Source organism: Miscanthus floridulus, chromosome 8 (assembly GCF_019320115.1).
Source record: "Miscanthus floridulus cultivar M001 chromosome 8, ASM1932011v1, whole genome shotgun sequence".
NCBI classification, from domain to species: Eukaryota; Viridiplantae; Streptophyta; class Magnoliopsida; order Poales; family Poaceae; genus Miscanthus; species Miscanthus floridulus.
Genome location: NC_089587.1, coordinates 103317458 through 103341424, shown reverse-complemented (window position 1 = coordinate 103341424; position 23967 = coordinate 103317458). Strand labels below are relative to the sequence as shown.

The 23967-nt window shown below is 44.2% G+C and overlaps 1 pseudogene; it reads left to right on the top strand.

Annotated features, from left to right (window-relative positions):
• On the top strand, window positions 1-21243 carry LOC136473132 (probable GTP diphosphokinase RSH2, chloroplastic; annotated as a pseudogene).
• Window positions 21244-23967: the final 2724 nt, after the last annotated feature.

Genomic DNA, 23967 nt, shown 5'->3' with positions numbered 1-23967 from the left:
ATGTCCGTGCCAGCAATAGCCGTGTACACCAGCCCACCGGGCGCCACCGTCCACGCGCCGCTGGAGCATGAGTCTAGCTCGCACGGCTCAGCGTCGTGCGCGGCCGCAGCGTTCCCATCGGCGTCGAGCTCCCACCTCCACGCGACAGCCATCGCGAGCGGCCTGTCCTGCCTGTTCCCTGTCCATGGCCCCATGGGCGATGGCACACGAGGAGCTCGGCATGCTCTGGCACGATAGATCTAACGAGCCGCCCGTCGTCGTCGCCGGGGGCTACTCGTACCCCTAGTCGTCGTCGTCGTCGCTGTTCAAGCTGTGGGACCACCTCCACTGTAGCCTGGTGTCGCTGTTCCACAGCCCTGCCACCTCCTCGCTGGCATCCATGACCCTGTTGGTTTCCTAGCTCGCCGGCCACGAGCGCTACCGGCTCTTCTCTAGCTTCGTCCACAACGCGCTTGGCTCTTGCATTGACTTCGCACCGGTCACCAGCTTGCCATTGGGTGTGTTGGATATATTATGGGCTTGGCCCATATAATATTTAATAAATCAAATAAAACTCTATGATACGTAACATTAAGCATTGTATGGTTTATACCGTATGGGATTTTGACTGAACGTTTACTCAGCTTGTATGGTTGAAAATTATTCATCTTAATTGAGAAGCTGAGAAAAGGACAAAGGGGTGCCACACGCGTGCGCGCTGCTGCCGCCGCTGGCCGGGCTGTGGCCGTGGCGTGGTGTGGCAGGAGGGTGGCGAGCGAGCAGGTGGGCGTGGCCAGTCTTTTGCCACTTAAATCCACATAATCATGGGAGTTTCTCTCCTTGATGGTGGAGGCAAATTGATTGCACCTGTTACCATCCCTTCCGCTTTATGTCTCCTAGGATTTCTCCGCTGTCTTTCTCCCTTCCTGTTGCAGCCATATATCCATAGTCCTCCATCAGTTCTTCTGACTTCCGTAACCTCTCCCGAGAGAAACCACATCTCAGCAGCCCTCTAGCTTCCTCGTCTCATACCTCTGTGCGCATGGAGTAGCGAGAGAGCAGGTGCCTCTAGAACCCTCGTCCGCTTGAGAACCTTGCACGGGGTGAGTGGCGATTCGGTTTTTGGGGAGCGATCCACGACTACTCGTCCATGTATGTTTTCTTCCTGGTGGTGATCACTCTCGAAACCCATCTTCTTCCCGGTGATTGCTTGCGGAACAGCAAGGCGTCTTCTTCCTGGTGACTGTTCGTGGGACTGCACTGCGAACATCTTCCTACATCGACTGCGGTCCACAAGTTCAAGCAACACACTATATCAACTAGTGTGAATGGAGCCTCCGATGCCCTCGGCATGGGACCCTCCACTAGGTACATTCTAATCTCTGCGATTTCTGTATTTTGTGCTTTTACTGTATCCATCTGTATGTCATGTATGCATGCTGTAGCGTTCATTAGAGATATACACATGCACATATATGCCGTCATGAACCTGCTGATGTTATATTTCTATATTAAATTAATCATGAAAATGCCTAAATTTCTAACAATTCAAAAACCTAATATTAGGCAATTTTCTGTTAGTGGTTTTGCTGCTGCTTTGAAGTCAAATAATTTTGATAGCAAGAATTTCATGATATGGCGTGCCAAGATGGTACTGTGGTTGACTACGATGAACTTCTATCACGCTATGTAGGGGAAGCCTGAATAGTTTACTCCTAAGGAGGAGCAAAAGTTCATGGCTACTGATAACCTATTTTGAGGCACCATGATTAGTGCACTTCATACTAAGTATAAGAAAAAGTATATATCTTGCACATTAGGCAAAGAGTTATGGGATGCTCTTGAGGCAAAGTTTGGAGTTTCTGATGCTGGTAGTGAGCTGTACCTTATGGAGCAGCTGTATGACTACAAAATGGTTGAAAACTGTTTTATAGTCGAACAGGCTCATGAGATACAGGCGCTAGCAAAGGAACTAGAACATTTCCCTTGTTTGTTGCCCGACAAGTTTGTGGCCGACGGTATAATCGCTAAGCTACAACCTTCTTGGATGGATTTTGCTACTTCTCTAAAACACAAGAGACAAGAGTTTAGCGTGGCTGAACTTATTGGATCTCTTGATGTTGAGGAGAGGGTGAGAGCAAAGGGCAACCGTGGAAAAGAAGTTGAGTCTTCCGCTGCCAATATGGTTCAGAAGAAAAACTCATTTGCATCCCGTAATAAAAAGAAGAAGAACATGCAAGAGAACAACAATGCAAAGCTTAAGTAGACTGCTCAATTTAAGAAGAAAAAAACAAGAAAGGTGGAGGTTGCTTTGTTTGTGGGAGTGATAAGCATTAGGCAAGTGCGTGCCCAGACCGCAAATATAAGCAAGAAAAGAAATCAACAAACATGATGATTAGCAAGACTGGAGGAGGAGCATCTAGGTATGGTAAGTCTTTACCTTTTGTTCTTTCAGTTTGTCTTTCACCTGAGTGGTGGATGGACAGTGGGGCTAATATTCATGTGTGTGCTGATGTTTATTTGTTTACTTCCTATCAGGCCGGCATGACTGGAGCCTTGCTGATGGGAAACGGTTCGTATGCGTGTGTTCTTGGTACTGGTACAGTCGTTCTGAAGTTTACTTCGGGAAAGATGGTGCTATTAAAGAACGTGCAACATGTCCCCTCATCAAGAAGAATCTTGTTAGCGGTTCTCTAATGTGTCGTGATGGCTTTAAAATTGTGCTCGAGTCCAATAAATGTGTTGTGTCGAGACATGGAACATTTGTTGGAAAAGATTATGATTATGGAGGCTTGTTCCGCTTATCTTTGCTTGATGATGTGTGTAATAAAATAGTGAACAATGTTAATATTTCGGATGAGTCGAATATATGGCATTCACGACTTTGTCACATTAATTTTGGCTATCTCACGCGGCTTGCAAATCTGAATTTAATCCTGAAATTTAACTTTGTCAAAGATTCTAAGTGCCAGGTGTGTGTGCAATCGAAGCAACCGCGCAAGCCTCACAAGGCTGCTGAGGCGAGGAACTTGGCATGATTAAAACTTGTTCATTCTGATTTATGCGAAATGAATGACGAATTGACTAAAGGCGGTAGACGATACTTCATGACATTTATAGATGATTATACTAGTTTTTGCTATGTGTATTTATTGAAAACTAAAGATGAAGCGTTGCATTATTTTAAAGTCTATAAAGCTGAGGTAGAAAATCAAATTGAGAAGAAAATCAAGCGTTTGCGGTCCGATCGTGGGGGAGAATATTTTTCAAATGAATTTTTTGAGTTTTGCACGGTGCATGAAATTATTCATGAGAGGACGCCACCATACTCACCACAGTCCAATGGGATTGCAGAGAAAAAGAACCGTACTCTAACTGATTTGGTTAATGCCATGTTAGAGACTGCGGGACTATCTAAGAAATGATGGGGTGAGGCTATATTGACAGTATGTCATGTCCTGAATAGAGTGCCCACAAAGGATAAAGAAATTACACCATTCGAGGAATGAGGGAAGAAGAGATTAAATATCTCTTACCTGCAAACTTGGGGTTGTTTGGCAAAGGTGAATGTGCCAATAAACAAAAAGCAAAAGCTTGGACCAAAGACTGTTGATTGTGTTTTTCTTGGTTATGCCATTCGTAGCTTGTGTTATAGATTTTTAATTATAAATTCTAGTGTTCCTGAGATGGCTGTTGATACAATCATGAAATCTAGAGACGCTACATTTTTTGAGAATGAGTTTCCCATGAAAAATGCACCTAGCACGATTGGTCATGAATTTATAATTCCCCATGAGCATGAAAATTTTACTCCAATAGAATAAATTGAGGAACCCTATATGCAAAATCCTGAGGAGGATGACACTATAGTCACTAGAAAAAGTAAGAGACAAAGGACTACAAAGTCTTTTGGTGATAACTATATTGTGTACCATGTGGATGACACACCAACGACCATTGAAGAGGCATATTCCTCTCCTAATGTTGACTTATGGAAGGAAGCAGTACAGAGTGAGATGGATTCTGTTATGTCTAATGGAACTTGGAAAATTGTTGATCGTCCTTATGGGTGCAAGCCTATAGGATGCAAATGGGTGTTCAAGAAAAATCTTAGGCCTGATGGTACTATCGAGAGGTACAAGGCAAGGCTTGTGGCCAAGGGTTATACTCAAAAAGAAGGTGATGATTTCTTTGATACTTATTCACCGATTGCCCGATTGACCACAATTTGAGTTTTGCTTTCCCTGGCAGCCTCTTATGGTCTCATCGTTCATCAAATGGATATTAAGACAGCTTTCCTAAACAGAGAGTTAGAGGAGGAGATCTACATGGATCAGCCAGATGGGTTTGTAGCAAATGGTCAAGAAGGCAAGGTGTGTAAATTATTAAAGTCATCATATGGCCTAAAACAAGCTCCTAAGCAGTGGTATGAGAAGTTCGACATAACCTTAACATCTGCTGGCCTTGTTTTGAATGAAGCTGACAAATATGTGTACTATCGGTATGGTGGGGGTGAAGGAGTCATTTTGTGCTTATATGTTGATGACATACTGATCTTTGGATCTAGCCTCAAAGTGATTGAGGAGGTGAAGGAATTTTTATCTAATAATTTTGAAATAAAAGATTTGGGAGAGGCTCATATTATTCTTAATATCAAGCTTCCGAGAGAAGGTGATGGTGGGGTAACTCTATTACAATCCCACTACGTGGAAAAGGTGTTGAGTCGCTTTGGGTTTAGTAACTGTGAACTTGCTCCTACACCTTACGACCCTAGTGTGCTATTAAGGAAAAATCAGAGAATAGCAAGGGATCAGTTAAGATATTTCTAGATCATTGGTTCACTCATGTATCTTGCTAGTGCAACAAGGCCTAACATCTCATTTGCTATGTGCAAGCTGAGCCGGTTTGTATCAAACCTGGGAGATGATCACTGGCATTCTCTTGAGAGAGTGATGCGCTATCTAAAGGGCACCATGATCTATGGTATTTGCTATACCAGACATCCTAAAGTGTTGGATGGCTATTGTGATGCCAACTGGATCTCTAATGCTGATGAGCTTTATGCCACAAGTGGATATGTGTTTTCGCTTGGAGGTGGTGCTGTTTCCTGGAAGTCTTGCAAGAAGACTATCTTAACGAAGTCTACAATAGAAGCAGAACTCACAGCATTAAACACCACTAGCTATGAGGCCGAGTGGCTTCGTGATCTCCTTATGGATTTACCAGTTGTTGAAAAACCCATACCGGCTATTTCTTTGAACTGTGATAACCAGACTGTAATTACGAAGGTTAACAATTCTAAGGATAACATGAAGTCAACAAGGCATCTTAAGAGATGATTAAAATCTGTCAGAAAATTGAGAAACTTCGGAGTAATTGTAACACCCCTGGTGTTACGAGCTCGTTTAGCACCACGATTTAGGCCTGAGTAAAATTTTTGAAATGAGTTTCTCGAATTTTTGATTTAAAACGTACTTGGTGCGATGAGTGAATCCGGTGACTCAGTTTTATGGACTCAAATAAACGTTCAGGTGAAATTATTCAGCACGTAGAGATATTTAGGAATGTCTGACAATAATTCTGGCAAATAAATAGCGAACGATTTGTTCTATCAGATTAAGCATGAAAAGTAATTTTTATAAATAAAATAAAATCCATTAATAAATAGGATGATATATATATATAGCTTTTGAACCTAATTTAAATTTGAACTTGTTGAAAATCTCTGTCGTGCTCACGTCCCGCTAGGTGCCACCGTTCGACTGCTTGTTTCATCGCATCATCTCTACTACAATGAATGCCGCTGTCTGCGTGTTTGTTTCTCTGCTTGAATGTCTTTGCTGTCTCTATCTACCTCTGCTCCTCTAATCCCCATTTTCCCTTCTACCAGGCATGCAGCCATAACCATTACCACCAGACCAAAGCACGTATGCAATCCTTGTCGTGTATGTCGTGGCCCACTGCCGCCGTGTCATTCCAAGCTGGCCGAGCCTCACATTGCTCCCCTCCCTCTATTTTTCTACTGCCTCGGTCTTGTCCTTGCGTACCTTGTTGTCTCTACGGCCGCGATCTTGTCCATGCCAACCGGCATGTCCTGCTGGCCCACTGTGCCACGTGTGTTTACTTTCTCACGGCCGGGAACGTCCTATAGGAAGACTCCAGAGCCGCTCCTTGCTTTTCCTGCCTCCGTCCATCCTCTTTCTCTACTTGCCTCATGCTAAGCTGTTGCCTGTCTTGGCCAGTGCTGGGCCATGGTCGCCATCGCCGCCCTTCATGCTGCCAATCCCAGCGTGATAGCCACCACGCCTAGGAGTGTCGTCACCTGTTTTCCCCTCCTGCGTGCGCGCTGAAGTCGTCGTGCCGTGCTTCTGCTTGCCGTCGCTGGGCCACTGCGCGCGAGCACGCGCACGCCCTTGATCAGCGCTGTGTCTCTGTCATGGCCGCGCACCACAGCGCCGCCACTCCTTTCCTACAACCGCTCCTCTGCCCCGCAGCACATGCCATGGCCAAGGCCGAGCCACCGAGCACCGCGACTGCCTTCTCATCTTTCAGAAAATTTATAGTAAATCATAGATAAATCATAAAAATGCCAAACCAATTTTGTTGAGTTCCTAAAATCATGATCTACCTAGTAGTGTATTTTGTTTACATAGACTCGGTATGTTTTTAGGGTTGCTCCAATTATGTCAAAATGCTTAATATTGGTAAAAGGAAAACTTGTAGGAATTTCCATGGTAAATTGGTAATAGTGTTGGATCTAAAATTTGTACAGTAGGCTCCTAGCAATATTAGGTACTCATTGTAATTTTTTTGGCTCCAGAATAATCAGTTTGCTAGGCAGTTAATGATGCCCTATTTTGAATAAAGATTAAATCGATAGGATAAAATAAAAAAACAACTTGGGTTTGTATAACTAAAATATTTGTTGGGAAATAACGCCTTATTCGACAACTTGGATACGTAGACCAGCGTTAGAGCTATCTCGTTAGCTTGTGAGGCACGATCGGATTTCTAAGCATTTCGGCTGTCGTTGATTATTTACATCTATGCATTTGCATCAATGCATTTCATATAGGTACGATGATGGAGCAACGGATCAATTGAAGGATGATTGGGAATCAGAAGATGGTGTAATGGTATTCTCTCTAGGAGATGATGCAATGGGCTTTCTATCTAGTTGATGGTGGATAATCTGAAGATGTAGATACTAACTTTTTAACATATATCTTACCCAGGCTAGCCCCGGTGCATAACCCCTACTTCTCTACAGCTTAAATTATATTTGTGCATTAAGTTTTAAGGAGTTGAATGAAACCCACTTGCATATATATCTTTATCCTATGAGTCTTACTAGTATGATAGGATCATGTAGATGCTATGCTATAGGACTTCGGTAGAAGTCGAGTGATTGCCTGTCACGCGCGAGAGATAGGAAATATATTACTATATTATTATCACTTGGAAAATATAAATGGTGGAAAGGAAAAATAGTGACCGGGCAAGGATATGGTTTGGGTATTGGTGGGTGCAAGAGGTTATGTCACCGCGAACGTGGGACATGGCTTGGTTACACTGTTTTCCCTGTCTGTGTCGGTTAAGGACCGACCGTTGCATAAGACGCTAGGCAAGTCACATATTTATTATCCCGAGCACATACTTGTGTATGGGCGCTTGGAAGACTTGTTGCTCCCTTGTCATGGATCTGGCTCTTGTCGGACCGACTGTCTTGGTGATTTTTCTTTTGGGTTAGGAGGTCCTTGCACTGCACTAAGTCTGGGACTCAGGGGCGGGGGCTTGGAGTCCTAGTTTGGATGGGGACCTAGACACCTAGGACAGAAGGGTGATGGGTTGGTCCTGCTTGTGCCTTGGGTGCAAGCGGGGCATGTGCTTTCGGGATACCCAGCTGGGGACATTGGTTCGTGAATCGCCGTCGAGTCGGTACGACTTGTCTTACCTCTAGCACCGTAGTAATAACTGAAAGATGAAAGATGGAAGAAGAAAATTCTGATTACTTACCACCTCCTTGAAAGTAGCACATGTGCTTACATAGAATGGTTAGTTAATGAACCAATGTGGCTATTAATGAAAATCGAATATAAGGACACACGCTTAGTAATGCTTCCTGCAAATTCAAATAACCTATAAGCCAGATAGCCTTGCATATCCTTGGAGTCTTTTCTTTTCTCTTGTCAGGTAATTCTTGCTGAGTACAATTGAGTACTCAGGGTTTTATTCCCCCTGTTGCGGGTGACAGGTGGTTGCTAGAGCTGACCCTTGTGTGTGGATTCCTCCTGGTGGGCTCAGAGAGGATTTCCTTACGCTGCGATCATAGTTTTTATTTATAACTCTCACTAAATGTTTTTATAAATGAAAATTTTATAATCTATTGTCATAGTTTACATATCAATGTTCTATCATGCCATGAATAGATAATTATTTCCGCTATAACTCTGTTCATATGTTTATATTCCGCTGTTCAATTAAATTGTTCATAACTCTGATAATATGTTTATATTCCGCTATTATAAATGATAAATATTATACTCTGATGTTATTTTAAAAGTGATGTAAGAAATGGTTAAGAATGATGTAAGCTTTATTCTCTCATTTGTGATCCTGATGGCAAAAATATGGATTTTCTAGTTCTCCCCTAGGGTGTGCCCGATGGAACTAAGTAATTTAGTGCTCTCCCTTTGGTGCTTAGTGTCTAATGGAAGACAAGCACTCCTAGGAGGCATTAGATTAGGCGGTTCTGCCACAGGTGGTATTAGAGCACAAATGAGGAAATAAGGCTTTGAAAACCTTTTCTAAACTAAAATTTGACAACCTATTTTTGCAAAAAGTTAGGGCATTCAACTACGAAGTTATATAAGTAGCCCCATTACTACGGTTATGTTTCTAGGATAGATGACACTCTGCTGACTTAGGTAGGCTTAATCAAGTTTTTTGCAGGTACACTGACTCAAGCATAGTCCGATAGTATCGACTAGCTACAGGGAGAGAACGATGTGCCAAAAATCTAAGAACGGTTGTCCTATATGTTGGCAACAGTGAAAGGACGTATAGGACGTGCATTTATGCATATCCTATTTGTGCATTGTAGTGCTCGTATTGCTTGTAGATACGCCATACATAGGTGTCACGTGTGTCATATTGTGCACGACTGGCTCGTTCCTATTCCGGAGTTAGGTCTGCACTGTGGCTTCGTGCTGCGCGTTCGCCCAAGGTTCATGCCGATCATGACCCATGTCTCCCCATACCCCTTTTTCTGCGCTCTTGTCAGACACCTGCCCTGTAGTCATACCAGTCAGTAATGGCATCACACGTCGCTTGCCTTGAACGCGTGAAATTTGGTCGATTCAGTAGTATTGACCCTGCATGGGAACCCTAGTGGACCACGTCTGGACCACTGAATGCTTTGCCTTTATAAGTAGAGCCTAGCTTAGCCATTGGTACCACCACTCGGTGCACTTTAGCTCGCTTAGCTTTTCCTTTGAGCCAGCTTTTCGCTTAGCCTTCCTCACAACCACCGCCAAAAATGGTAGGAGCCTGGGTTAGTAGTTACTGCCTTAATGTTGAGGGTTTTCCTAGAATCCTGCATGCCACCCTGCAAAAGCTTGGAGTCAAAGATCGTCCCAAGTATGAGGGCCGTGAGTATGAGGAGCATGGCACCGAGCGATGTGAGGTTACCGTCTACATCGGAAAGAGTAAGGAGTTCTCCAACCTTACTAAAGCCTGGAGTGTGACCGCAACTGGGTTTAGCTTCATCGACACCTACCAGGTTGTGGCCCCGCCAAAGCCTTGCGGTACCTCTGCCAGATCTATGAGGAGCCCATTGCCCATACCCCCATGAGGTTCTTTCCACCTTTGGACAAGAATTGGCGAGCATGGAGGGCTCACATGGAGGCTTTGCTAGGGCGAGATGCATAAGAGGATAGTCCTACTATGGTGCACTTGACCACATACCTGCTTGCTCTGGATGAGCAGTATGACCGACAAGCCTTGGAACTGAGGATCTGCCTTTGGCGAGCTGAGGAAGCCAAGATCTTCACCCAGATGCTCCAAGTGTAGCTCACTAAAACACATGCCAGTGCTGCAGCTGCTGAGAGCAGGAGACTGCCATGTCAGAAGCTCTGAAGGAGGCCGAAGATCGGCATATCCATCAGCTGCGTGAGGCCTATCTTGTCACCGGGGCCAAGCGGAGGACGTTGGCTGCTAAAAGGCTGGATGCCCCGATCTTAGAAGGGATCCCTATCCACCTGCCAGAAAGAAGGAGAACCAGTGTGGTAGTGCTGCTAGCACCCCCACCCTTGGAAGTGTCAGAAGTAGAGCCCTTGATTCCTCTCACTCAGCCATTGCCCTAAGAAGATGCAGATCTATAGCCAGGGCGGTAGAAGAATCCACCAAGCTCGTGAATGAAGATGCATGGCTAGAGTAGCTTAGTTGCCTTGGGATACTGTACCGTAGTAGTAGTGTTGTTCGTCGCTGTCCTCCGGTATTGTACTCTTGCCGTTGTATTCTGTCTGTAGTGTTGAGATCGTCAACCGTAGGGAAGGTGAATGTTGTGTCGTGAATGGGAGACTAGATGCTTGTATGATGTACCCATATAAGACCATTGGAACATGCATTTTAGTTATTTCGCTGTGTTTATTGTGTTCATCTACCCTAAGTTCTTTAGACGTGCTTAAAGTTTTCAAGGGCGATGTTAGTTGGATTACAAGAGAAGTTGCCATTCATATACTAGCAGATCAGCCGTGATTGGATAATTTAGGACACTGTATCGACTAATTGTGGATGTCTCAATAGAACACTTGAATCTCTTCAAAACAAATCCACCACTAGATTTGAATTCCTTGTCCCTTGTTGTGAAGGGAACCTTTGTTGTTTGAACCTCCCCTTGAAATACTCCCCTTACTCTGTGGTCTATGACCCCACCGCCTTCATGGCATGTAAGTTGATAGTAGTTGCCTGGTTAATAGCTTATGGTGTCGTGATGAAACCGAGGGCTCCCTGTGGAACAGCTGCCACATGGTGACGCTGCTCGGCACGCGCTGGTATAAAGGTTTTTAACCAAGTACCTTTACCAAGTTACACCTCCATACCACCTTTGCTACAAAGAATTTCCTTGGAAATGTTTAGGTGTTCAAACAGGAAATCCACAACAGGTTGATGACATAGTGTTCTATCAAGGTAAGCAAGAGGAGGCGGTTTTGGAGGAAGAACGTATGACATGGTATTAGTCTACATGAAAGGTTGATGTGGTCAGGTAAGGGAAAGAAAAAGAAGAGTAGTAAGAAAAGTTAGCCTTGGATAGTCGGGAGTGATTGTAGAAGTCTGAGTTGATGTCATGTCCCAAGCCCTATGTTTAGTTGACCGTGCTGGGTCATTTCGCTGCGTGCCCTACGAACGCTGTCTGTATCGGGCCTTTAGCTCCCCGTTCTCATGTGACCGCGGCATCATGCCATGCTCGCTATCTTTGTGCACTGTGTGTTTCTCCTTTTCCCAGCATCCGGTCAGCTCTTGACCCCCACGCCTAGCCCCCATAACAAACCCCCCTTCCCCCTTTCTCTTTTCTTCTTCTTTTGGAGACACGACCACTCACATGCCTCCCTCATCGAGCGCACTCTCTTATCTCATCTCCTTTATTTCCCATCCGCTCACTTGTGCAGGGAGCGCACCATGGCTGTGTTATCCCCATTGCATCAATCGTCCATGTATCCCATTCATGCCACCTTCACTTCCGGTGTGTTGCTCCCCACCTCTGTTTGCCTATATAATATGCCCTTGGTCCTTGCTCTTCTTTTTCATCCCCCCGCATTTGGAGTAGAGCTACGAGATCTAGTCATCATCCGAGGAACTAGGTTCACCAGTCTGAGGTGATGATGTAATCTGAGAAGAAGAAAAGGTCTGCTTTCGTCGAAGAAGTTCAAGTCTACCGTTGGTTGGTTCAGTCTTAGGGTTCACAATGTTTGAGTTCTAGGAGTCCTATTTCTAGATCGTTTGGTACTATGCCATATTTTAGATAATCATTATCTTGTTGTTTCTCCATTGTCCTCATCTCTCTTGACTTTTGGATTAAGTCTCAGTTGTACCAGGTTGCTCTTGACCATGTATCCCTAGATCCCCGTGTGGTTTAGTATTCGAAGTCGTGTAATCTTTTATGTAATTCCTGACCTATGAAATGTAATCACGTTTCTCCTCTTCTGGTTCTAGGTTCGAATCTCGGGACGAGATTATTTTTAAGGGGGTTTGGTTGTAACACCCCTGGTGTTACGAGCTCGTTTAGCACCACGATTTAGGCCTGAGTAAAATTTTTGAAACGAGTTTCTCGAATTTTTGATTTAAAACGTACTTGGTGCAATGAGTGAATCTGATGACTCAGTTTTGTGGACTTGAATAAACGTCCAAGTGAAATTATTCAGCGCATAGAGATATTTAGGAATATCTGACAATAATTCTAGCAAATAAATAGCGAACGGTTTGTTCTATCAGATTAAGCATGAAAATCAATTTTTATAAATAAAATAAAATCCATTAATAAATAGGACAATATATATATAGCTTTCGAATCTAATTTAAATTCGAACTTTTTGAAAATCTCTGTCGTGCCCACGTCCCCACTAGGTGCGACCGTTCGACTGCCCGTTTCATCGCATCATCTCTGCTGCAGTGAATGCTGTTGTCTGCATGTTTGTTTCTCTGCTTGACTGTCTTTGCTGTCTCTGTCTACCTTTGCTCCTCTGATCTCCATTTTTCCTTCTACCAGACATGCAGCCAGAACCATTATCACCAGAGCAAAACATGTATGCAATCCTTGTCACGTACACCGTGGCCTATTGTCGCCGTGTCATTCCAAGCTGGCCGAGCCTCGCACTGCTCCCCTCCCTCTATTTTTCTACTACCTTAGTCTTATCCTTGCCTACCTTGTTATCTCTATGGCCACGGTCTTGTTCGTGCCAACCGGCACGTCCTGCTGGCCTGCTATGCCATGTGCGTTTGCTTTCTCGTGGCTGGGAACGTCCTATAGGAAGACTCCAGAGCCGCTCCTTGCTTTTCCTACCTCCACCCATCCTCTTTCTTTGCTTGCCTCGCGCTGAGCTACTGGCTGCCTTGGCCAGTGCTGGGCTAGGGCCGCCATCGCCGCCCTCTGTGCTACCCCTCCGCGCTGCCCCTCCTAGCATGACAGCCACCACGCCTAGGAGTGCCATCGCTAGTTTTTCCCCTTCCGCGTGTGTGCTGAAGTCATCGTGCCATGCTTCCACCCACCATTGCCCAGCCACTGCGTGTGAGCACGCATGCGCCCTCGGTCAGCGCTGCGTCTCTATCGTGGCTGTGCCCCACAGCGTTGCCGCTCCTTCTTTCCTGCAGTCGCTCCTTCGCTCCGCAGCACATGCCATGGCCGAGGCCGAGCCACCGACCACCATGACCGCCTCCACCTCTTTCAAAAAATTCGTCTATGCTAGTGACTTCCATTCCAATTCCTTGCAGCCGTGAGTGCTCCCGCTTGTTATATAGCCCTGGACAAGACCTTGTTGCCATCCGTCAATGGTACGTGATGAAATTTTGGAATCACGTGCTCGCGGTCCGCCATGGTCGCCGGAGATGGAGCTCTGCAATTGCGCTACTCTGTTTCCTCTCTGTCTTGTTCAAGCTGAGTTTTAGCATCGCCTTAATACCTCTTGGGTTTCCTTTTGTATAGTTTGGTCTGACATTGTCGTTCACCATGAACACCCTCAAACGCGATAGCACTGCCACCACCGCGGCTCTGCTCATAGATGGCCTTGCCCAGCCACGTCCTGCGCACTGCCGCCTCCACTTCCTAGCCGTGCGGGCCTATGAAACTCCCATGTGGCTGTCGCGCCTGCCGCTCGGGCTAGCATGCCATCACCAGCCTAGGTCAGCGGGGCCATCACCGTCGGTCGTCGTTCTGTTATGAGCAGAGAAGGAGAGCAAGGTGAGAATATGTAAATAGAGATAGAAGTAAGGTCCTAGGTGCGATAATCGTGACTCAAAGAAATAGTAGAAATGGTAGCATATTAAATAGATAGAAGTTCGGGGAGGTTCTTGCAAAAAACTATCACCGCGCACTGGGCTTGCCTAGCTAGGCTAGCCTGCTGCCCCGCGCCTGGCCCGCATGTGCGCGCTGTGCGATTGGGCCACTCCCTCTTCGTGCGAGGGCCGTCCGTTTTGGTTGTTGGGTCACCGGTCACGCACCACGCCTGGGCTATCGCACGCCCGTCCGCCAGGGCTGCGGCTACTTGCGCGCCTATGGGCCATCCGTCGCCTACGCGCCTGGACCACTCGCGCGTGCTGTTGGGCTAAAGTGGTTGGTGCCGGCCCGTTTCAATTTGTAGAGCAGTTTCTAAGTTAGCTTTTAAGGTAAATTGTAAAATTTGTAGTAAATCATAGATAAATCATAAAAATACCAAACCAGTTTTGTTGAGTTCCTAAAACCATGATCTACCTAGTAGTGTATTTTGTTCACATAGACTCGGTATGTTTTTAGGGTTGCTCCAATTATGTTAAAATGCTTAATATTGGTAAAAGGAGAACTTGTAGGAATTTTCGTGGTAAATTGGTAATAGCGTTGGATCTAAAATTTGTATAGTAGGCTCCTAGCAATATTAGGTACTCATTATAATTTTTGTGGCTCTAGAATAATCAGTTTGCTAGGTAGTTAATGATGCCCTATTTTGAATAAAGATTAAATCGATAGGATAAAATAAAGAAACAACTTGGGTTTGTATAACTAAAATATTTGTTGGGAAATAATGCCTTATTCGACAACTTGGATACGTAGACCAACGTTAGAGCTATCTCGTTAGCTAGTGAGGCATGATCGGATTTCTAAGCATTTCGGCTGTCTTACATCTATGCATTTGCATCAATGCATATCATATAGGTACGATGATGGAGCAACAGATCAATTGAAGGATGATTGGGAATCCGAAGATGGTGTAATGGTATTCTCTCTAGGAGATGATGTAATGTGCTTTCTATCCAGTTGATGGTGGATGATCTGAAGATGCAGATACTAACTTTTTAACATATATCTTACCTAGGCAAGCTCCGGTGCATAACCCCCTACTTCTCTGTAGTTTAAATTATATTTGTGCATTAAGTTTTAAGGAGTTGAATGAAACCTACTTACATATATATATATACTCTTTATCCTATGAGTCTTGCTAGTATGATAGGATCGTGTAGATGCTATGCTATAGGACTCCGGTAGAAGTCGAGTGATTGCCTGTCACTCGCGAGAGATAGGAAATATATTACTATATTATTATCATGTGAAAAATATAAATGGTGGAAAGGAAAAATAGTGACCGGACAGGGATATGGTTTGGGTATTGGTGGGTGCAAGAGGTTGTGTCACCACGAATGCGGGACATGGCTTGGTTACACTATTTTCCCAGTCTGTGTCGGTTAAGGACCGACCGTTGCATAAGATGCTAGGCAAGTCATAGATTTATTATCCTGAGCACATACTTGTGTATGGGCGCTTGGAAGACTTGTTGCTCTCTTGTCGTGGATCTAGCTCTTGTCGGACCGACTGTCTTGGTGATTTTTCTTTTGGGTTAGGAGGTCCATGCACCGCACTAAGTCCGGGACTCAGGGGCAGGGGCTTGGAGTCCTAGTTTGGACGGGGACCTGGACACCCAGGATAGGAGGGTGATGGGTTAGTCCTGCTTGTGCCTTGGGTGTAAGCGGGGCATATGCTTTCGGGGTACCTAGCTGGGGATATTGGTTCGTGAATCGCCGCCGAGTCGGTACGACTTGTCTTACCTCTAGCACCGTAGTAATAACTGAAAGATAAAAGATGGAAGAAGGAAATTCTGATTACTTACCACCTCCTTGAATATATCACATGTGCTTACATAGAATGGTTAGTTAATGAACCAATGTGGCTATTAATGAAAATCGAATATAAGGACACACGCTTAGTAATGCTTTCTGCAAATGCAAATAACCCACAAGCTAGATAGCCTTGTATATCCTTGGAGTCTTTTTTTTCTCCTGTCGGGTAAGTCTTGCTGGGTACAATTGAGTACTCAGGGTTTTATTCCCCCTATTGCAGGTGACAGGTGGATGCTAGAGCTGACCCTTATGTGTGGATTCCTCCTGGTGGGCTCAGAGAGGATTTTCTTACACTGTGATCGTAGTTTTTATTTATAATTCTCACTAAATATTTTTATAAATGAAAGTTTTATAATCTATTGTCATAGTTTACATATCAATATTCTATCATGCCATGAATAGATAATTATTTCTGCTGTAACTCTGTTCATATGTTTATATTCCGCTGTTTAATTCAATTATTCATAACTCTGATAATATGTTCATATTCTGTTATTATAAACAATAAATATTATACTCTGATATTGTATTAAAAGTGATGTAAGAAATGGTTAAGAATGATGTAAGCTTTATTCTCTCATTTGTGATTCTGATGGTAAAAATATGGATTTTTGAATTCTTCCCTGGGGTGAGCCCAACGGAACTGAGTAATTTAGTGTTCTCCCTTAGGTACTTAGTGTCTAATAAAAGACGAGCACTCCTAGGAGGCATTAGATTAGCCGGTTCTACTACAGTAATAGCGTTGGACTATGTTCATATGTCTAACAATCTGGTAGATCAATTCACGAAGGGTCTGTCATGCAATGTGATAGAAAGTGCATTGAGAGAGATGAGTTTGAGACCCACATGAAATTTACTCTAGTGGTAACATGTTCTATGTGATCAGAGATCCTGTGAAATAGGATGGTGAAACAAGTTAGTAGTAAATTATGATGAAAGATCCTTAGTAAGACTCATTTTCTGATGCATATCTTTCCTTTCTGTAAGGCAGGTTAGTTTTTACCTCAATGTGTTCCAAGTGGCTTGATAAAGCAAAGATGTCGTACAGGACATCTTTTGAGGAGCACACCTATATGAGTCAGACTGCTGGTCACAGTCTATGAGATTTGGGTGATCTCTAAATACTCATGAAAGGTACTGGAGTATGACTTATACGCTTCAAATAGAGGGGATGTCTTTTGCAGACAAATATTAACTAAGGACTTTAGTGACATTCACCTCACACAAAACTGTCAATTCAAGGTTTAGTCCATTGTTCAGTTGTGACTGAGTGAAACTATTGCTCTAGATGGATGTTCAACTTAACAGTCTCCATCGAAACACTGGTATATAAAAGAAATGTGGTTCTGAGATTACTTTGTTACAAACCCTAGAGTTTGGTGAGGATTGTTGGATATATTATGGGTTTGGCCCGTATAATATTTAATAAATTAAATAAAACTCTATGGTACGTAGCATTAAGCGTTGTATGGTTTATACTGTATGGAATTTTGACTGAACGTTTACTTAGCTTATATGGTTGGAAATTATCCATCTTAATTGAGAAGCTGAGAAAAGGACAAAGGGGTGCCACACGTGCGCGCGCCGCCGCCACCGGCCGGGCCGGGCCATAGCTGTGGCGTGGCGTGGCGTGGCAGGCAGGTGGGCGTGGCCAGTCTTTTGCCACTTAAATCCCCATAATCATGGGAGTTTCTCTCCTTGATGGTGGAGGCGAATTGATTGCGCCAGTTACCGTCCCTTCCTCTTTCCGTCTCCTGGGATTTCTCCGCTGCCTTTCTCCCTTCCCGTCGTAGCCATATATCCATAGTTCTTCCGACTTCCGCAACCTCTCCCGAGAGAAACCACATCTCAGTAGCCCTCTGGCTTCTCTGTCCTGTATCTCTGCGCGTACGGAGTAGCAGGAGAGCAGGTGTCTCCGGAACCCTCATCCGCCTAAGAACCTTGCACGGGGTGAGTGGCGATTAGGTTTTTAGGGAGCGATCCGCGACTGCTCGTCTACGTACGTCTTCTTTCTGGTGGTGATCGCTCTCGGAACCCGTCTTCTTTCCGGTGATTGCTTGCGGAACAGCAAGACGTCTTCTTCCTGGTGACCGTTCGTGGGACTGCACTGCGAACATCTTCTACATCGACTGTGGTTCATGACTTCGAGCAACGTACTATGTCGACTAGTGCGAATGGAGCCTCCGATGTCCTCGTCATGGGACCCTCCGCTGGGTACATTCTAATATCTGTGATTACTGTATTTTGTGTTTTTACTGTATCCATCTATATGTCATGTATGCATGCTATAGCGTTCAAGATATACATATACACATATATACCGTTACGAACGTTATATTTCTGGATTAAATTAATCATGAAAATGACTAAATTTCTAACAGGGTGTGCGCCCCGCGGCCACTGGTGTGGACGCCGCCGAGCTGGCCTTCGAGCTTGACGAAAGCCTCTCTGAGGCGGAGCCGTCATGCGAACCTGGTGCTCATGAACTCCTCGCCCGCGTCCAGGCTCGCCACCGCATCTTCCGCGACGAGCTTGTCGTCAACGCGTTCTTCGAGGCTGAGCGGGCACACCGTGGCCAGGTAAAACGTTGATCCCCAGTAAGATTCACGGAATCCCAATCTTCACTTCTCTCTGTTCATTTGCATGGCATCTTGATCTTGTGCTTTTGTTAAACCTCATGCTGATTTGTGTATTGGTTGTGTGCCATCAGAAGCGGGCTAGTGGTGATCCATACTTGCAGCATTGTGTGGAGACTGCGGTTCATCTGGCCAATATTGGTGCAAACGCAACCGTTGTGTCTGCCGGCCTTCTCCATGACACAATTGATGATTCGTTCATGGACTATGATCATATCTTCACGATGTTCGGTGCTAGTGTGGCCGATCTTGTTAAAGGGGTAGGCACTTTTTTATTCACTCTGTCTTGATCATTATTTCAAATGGGAATTGGATAATTTCTCCCATAGTTTACTAAAGGTTTTATCTGGATACGCTGCTAGTTTTTCAAGTTATCTAGATTACCTGTTTAACTTTTGAAGTCAATGGGCCATGTGCTCTTTTTGCGTAACATATGGATATCCTTACTACTAAGTAAACAAAGTCCTCAGTGACACAAAGTCTAATGTTTTGACCGGTGGAAGCTTCTATTCTGAGCTACTGATTTGTTTATAAACTATATAGGCAGTAGCAATCAACTGCCGATGAAGTTTCTCAGTTACCAAGTTCAGTGAGTCCATTCTTTAGCCATTGTTTTGTTGATAATATTAGTTCTAACATCGGAAATTAGACATACTTCCTGAACTCACTGCCAAGAACAGAGACAAGAAATACATCCTTTAACATTTTTTTTGTTTGTCTTTGGAATGGTCACCAAAGTTAGTCAGCATCTTTGACCAGCCACAACTCAACTGTTTTGGCCTCCATTATCTGCAAAAGTGAAAAATGCACATGTGGAGTTGCTTCTTTCCTGATAACTATTTGAAAGAAATTTCTTTTCCTCTTTTATATATCCTTGCCGCAAAAGTGGATAAAAGCCATCAAAGCAATCTTTGACTTCTTTTTCTTTATGAATACAATTTTTTTATATAGTTTTGATAACATCCTGTTCATAAAAATCATGTTATTGGTACTGCAAGCTCAAGAATAAATAATTATCTGTTCAGGTTTCGAAGTTAAGCCATTTGAGCAAACTTGCTCGGGACAACAATACTGCAAGTAGGACTGTTGAAGCTGATCGCCTGCATACAATGTTTCTTGCAATGGCTGATGCACGAGCTGTTCTTATAAAGTTAGCAGATCGTCTGCACAACATGAAGACGATAGAAGCTTTGCCTTTGGTTAAACAACAAAGGTTTGCTAAAGAGACTATGGAAATATTTGTGCCATTGGCCAACCGATTAGGAATTGCTAGCTGGAAAGACCAGTTGGAGAATATTTGCTTCAAACACTTGAACCCAGAGGAGCACAAGGAGCTTTCCTCTAAACTTGTGATGTCTTTTGATGAAGCACTTCTTACATCTACGCTTGATAACTTGGATAAAGGACTCAGAGATGAAGGCATTTCATATCACAGTCTTTCTGGAAGGCACAAGAGTGTGCACAGTATATACTCCAAGATGATAAAGTATGTCTTCTTTTTGTTTACATTATCTGCAGTTCAGTAAAATGGCAGTATAGTAGGCATTCAGAATACATGCACTTAACCGTGCTTGTGATTACTTACAGGAAGAACTTAACAATGGATGATGTCCATGACATCCATGGTCTACGGCTTGTGGTTGACACAGAGGAAGATTGTTATCGAGCACTTGACATAGTGCACAAGCTGTGGCCCCGAGTCACTGGAAGATTTAAAGACTATATTTCTCATCCGAAGCTGAATGGGTATGCATCATAAAAGCCTGATAGTCTTTTAAAGGACTACTGAAATCGTTGCTAATTTACTATTTGCAGGTATCGGTCGTTGCACACTGTCATCATGTGTGAGGGTGTCCATCCATTTGAAATCCAGATCCGAACAAAGGAAATACATCTACAGGCTGAATATGGATTTGCTGCGCACTGGAGGATACAAAGAAGGTGGCTGCAGGCACTCCTTTGTGCTCCAAATGGTGGAATGGGCAAGGTGGGTGCTCACATGGCAATGCGAGGCAATGAGCAAAGAGTGTCCCTCATCTTTGAGCAGCTCTGTTGGCATGAGGCCACCACGCCCTTTTCCCCTGCATTCGGAAGATTGCCCCTATTCTTACAGCCGGCAGTGCAACCATGAAGGTCCTGTATTTGTGATCATGCTTGAACATGACAAGGTAGGTCCCCATCTTGTGAATTCATCTGAACTTATTTACTGAAAACTGCCATAATAGTTTGCGGGTAAAACCATCGTTACTTTTATTGTCTAACAAAATTATACCTGATAACTCAGATGTCTGTCCAAGAGCTCCCCGCGAACTCGACTGTAGTTGATCTAATGGAGCGAGTCGGGGCCAACAGTCCGAGATGGAGCCCATACAGCTTCCCACTGAAAGAGGAGCTGCGACCGAGGGTTAACCACAAGCCCATAAGCGACCCAAATAGGAAGCTCAGCATGGGCGACGTGGTGAGCTGACGCCTGCGCACCCTCACAAGTCGCTGACTGAGTACCGGGAGGAGACCCAGCGCATGTACGAGCCGGGAGGGTTTGCGCTCGCCACCACCCCTAGAAGCTGACACCGTCACCGCCATGTTAACCTGCTGTTGTACAATACCCTGTAAATATGAACTAATCCTTGCAGCAGAGAAAGCCCAGATGAACAAACCCCCCAACTGAATTGGCTAATGGTGCAGGGTTTGATCCAGGACGCTGCTGTGTGTAACACTTTTTACATGATGAAATGTGGCCATGTTCCTCCAAAGATTCAGGGGAATGTTCCAAGTACTTGTGTCCTTATGCCTCACCTGTCACTTGGAGATCTTTCTTTGTGCTGCAATGGCGCTGTTTCTGAACTTCTCCGGCGAAGGATGGCAGATACATTGTGTTTTGCATCGGAAGCATGGTATCCATGCGTGTAGTACGTGGAGGAGGATTCCGGATTCTTTCGGCAGAATATTCTGGGTGTGTGGCCTCTCGTGTGTGGCTGTTTCTGTTGAGCAAATTGCAGCAGTGTGTCACCTAGGATTGTTGGCTCTGAATGGCAAGCTCTCCAGACAAGAGACAATGCTGTGGTCTGTGGACAGCAACCAACCAAGGCCGGTTCTCCAACAGGACAAAAACAAGGAAAGCTCTGGAAATTTATGGTGAATTGGAGGCATCTTCTTATATACGAAGTATATGAAAAAAAAAACCTTTGGAGCTATCCAGGTACAGGTACACATGGCAGGCGCTATCTGCTCGACGAATAAAAAATTTTCAGCCTAAACCAATGAACCATCAGCCATGCCCCGTGCGATTTTTTTAAACACGTTTTTTAATCTATTTTTAATTCTAACACTGTTTTTTTTTCTTCAAAAGTAACACTTTTGGACGTGCCTGTTTGCATGGCGTGGCAAATTCACGTTGCCCCGCCATGCATGGTGGCGCGACATGAGGCGGTCAACAGCCGCGGCGACCGCTGACGTGGCGGGGCCCGCACCACCTATCATGGCGCGGCGAGGCTTTACTTACCCGTTGCGGCGCTGGCTCCCTCCCTTTGTCTGTCTACCCGACTCGAGGTGAGGCCGCTCGTGGTGCCCACGTCATTGCCTCATGGCTCCCCCACGATCGGCCGTCGACTTTCCCTCCCTTGCCGACCTCCTCCCTACCTTCCCCGAAGCTCCTCCTCGGCATTGTTAAGGTAATGAAGCTCCTCCTCGGCCTCCACGGTGGATCGAAGGATTTGAATGAGTAGTTAGGGTAGGGAGGAAAATATGAGTTCGTTAGAACGTTGAATTGAAGAATTAAGATTAGGATTGCCAATGTTAAGGTTAATTGGTTAGTTAGAATTATGATTACCATATATTCTAACTTCTAAGGTTAATTTTTATATGAATTTTGATTGTTTGAGTTTGCATCTCAACTTTTATATGTGAATAAATATATGGAGACTCTGTTAATGTACCAAATTTTATTTTTTAGTGACCAAAGTATAGTTTTTATATAGTTTGCATATTTACATCTAAGATAGAGTTTGCACCAAAGTGTAGGTTATATTTTATTTGTTGCAATGCAAATGGTTCTCATTGATATTAATTTATGATGTTTTGATTTTTGTTTATTAAATTACAACCGTTTTGTTAGATGCAAGACATGTATCGGGAGGAGTTTTGGCGAAAACAGGGTCGTCCTAGAGAATTATACCCCGACGCGTCTAGCAAAGATGCCCCCGTCCCTCCTAACCTGGGTTTCTCGGCCGGCGTGTTTCAATTGAGACATCTAGACACAGCGGCACGTTGCTTCTACACATGCAGTCATTTTAATGTAGGTAATTATTTTCACTATCTTTTTTTCTTTATTTGTGTAAGTAGGCTACTAATATTTATTGGAATCTTGTTGTGTAGGGCCATGAGAGGTGCTTTTCCTTTCAGTGGATCGACGGTGCAGACAAGTTTGACCCTAGGTGCCTCCTTTTCGACGATTGGTGTAGAGGGAGACATCCACGTGAGCACTTCGAGCGGTGGGTTCCACCCCCCTTAACCCTCCGCCAATGACGGCTAAGGAGAAGCACCTAGCCGTAGTTAAATGACTCGAGGAACCTCCTCTGTGCAAATGCAGAGATCGAGTTGTGATAAACTTTGAGAATATGTTGGAGTTTATGTGTTCGGACAAGCATGAAGTAAGTGGGAAGTGTATCTGTTTAAATGTTTATCTCTATATTTGTGCGTGTACTAATGTATTCTCTTGTAGCGTTATGGATTTGCAAAGTGTTGTTTCAATGAGTGGCTCTACGGTCCTAAGAATCAATGGCCAGAGCCACCAAAGGCAAAGGAAAAGAAGAAAGAAAGATTAATTTACAAAGCACATCCAGTCATGTGCGAATGTGGTGTTAAATCCAACTATGGTTTAGTCCCTTCGGAGTTTAGAATGGGCCATTATTGCAACCATATGGTTGACTATGATGAGATTGGTTATTTTTATGGTAAACATAAAATCGTATTTTGTTTCTTTTGCTAAGACATACATGATATAATTTTTCGTTTGAATAGAGCACTAGGAAATGCAGGTGGGAATGTTATGATGGTCAAGCTAAGTTCTTGGATGAACTAAAGGGGAGACAAGTAATTGCATGAAAGAGGGGATATGGACCTGACTATGTCAACCTATTCGTTAAACATCACAAAAAGAAGATGCGTGAGTTTGCTAGACAACACGGTATTCATAACCCGATCAATGTTAGTCTTGATAAATGGGGGTTGGAGAGACGGAGAGTGTTGAGGAGGAGAGGGTAAGTGAGGTGACAAGAGTACAGATGTAGGTCTTGAATGACCATGTTGTTGCATTATGTGCCAGTGGGTGCTTGAAAGCCTTTTTATTTTCGTTGCCTGATTTTAAATGTAATATAATCGTGTTGCTAACTGGTTGCATTTTATACATGAAGGGATTGGATGCAGCGAGGACCATGCCACAGAGGTGGTCCATGCAAGGTATGAGGAAAAGAAGTTATATGAGCACAAAACG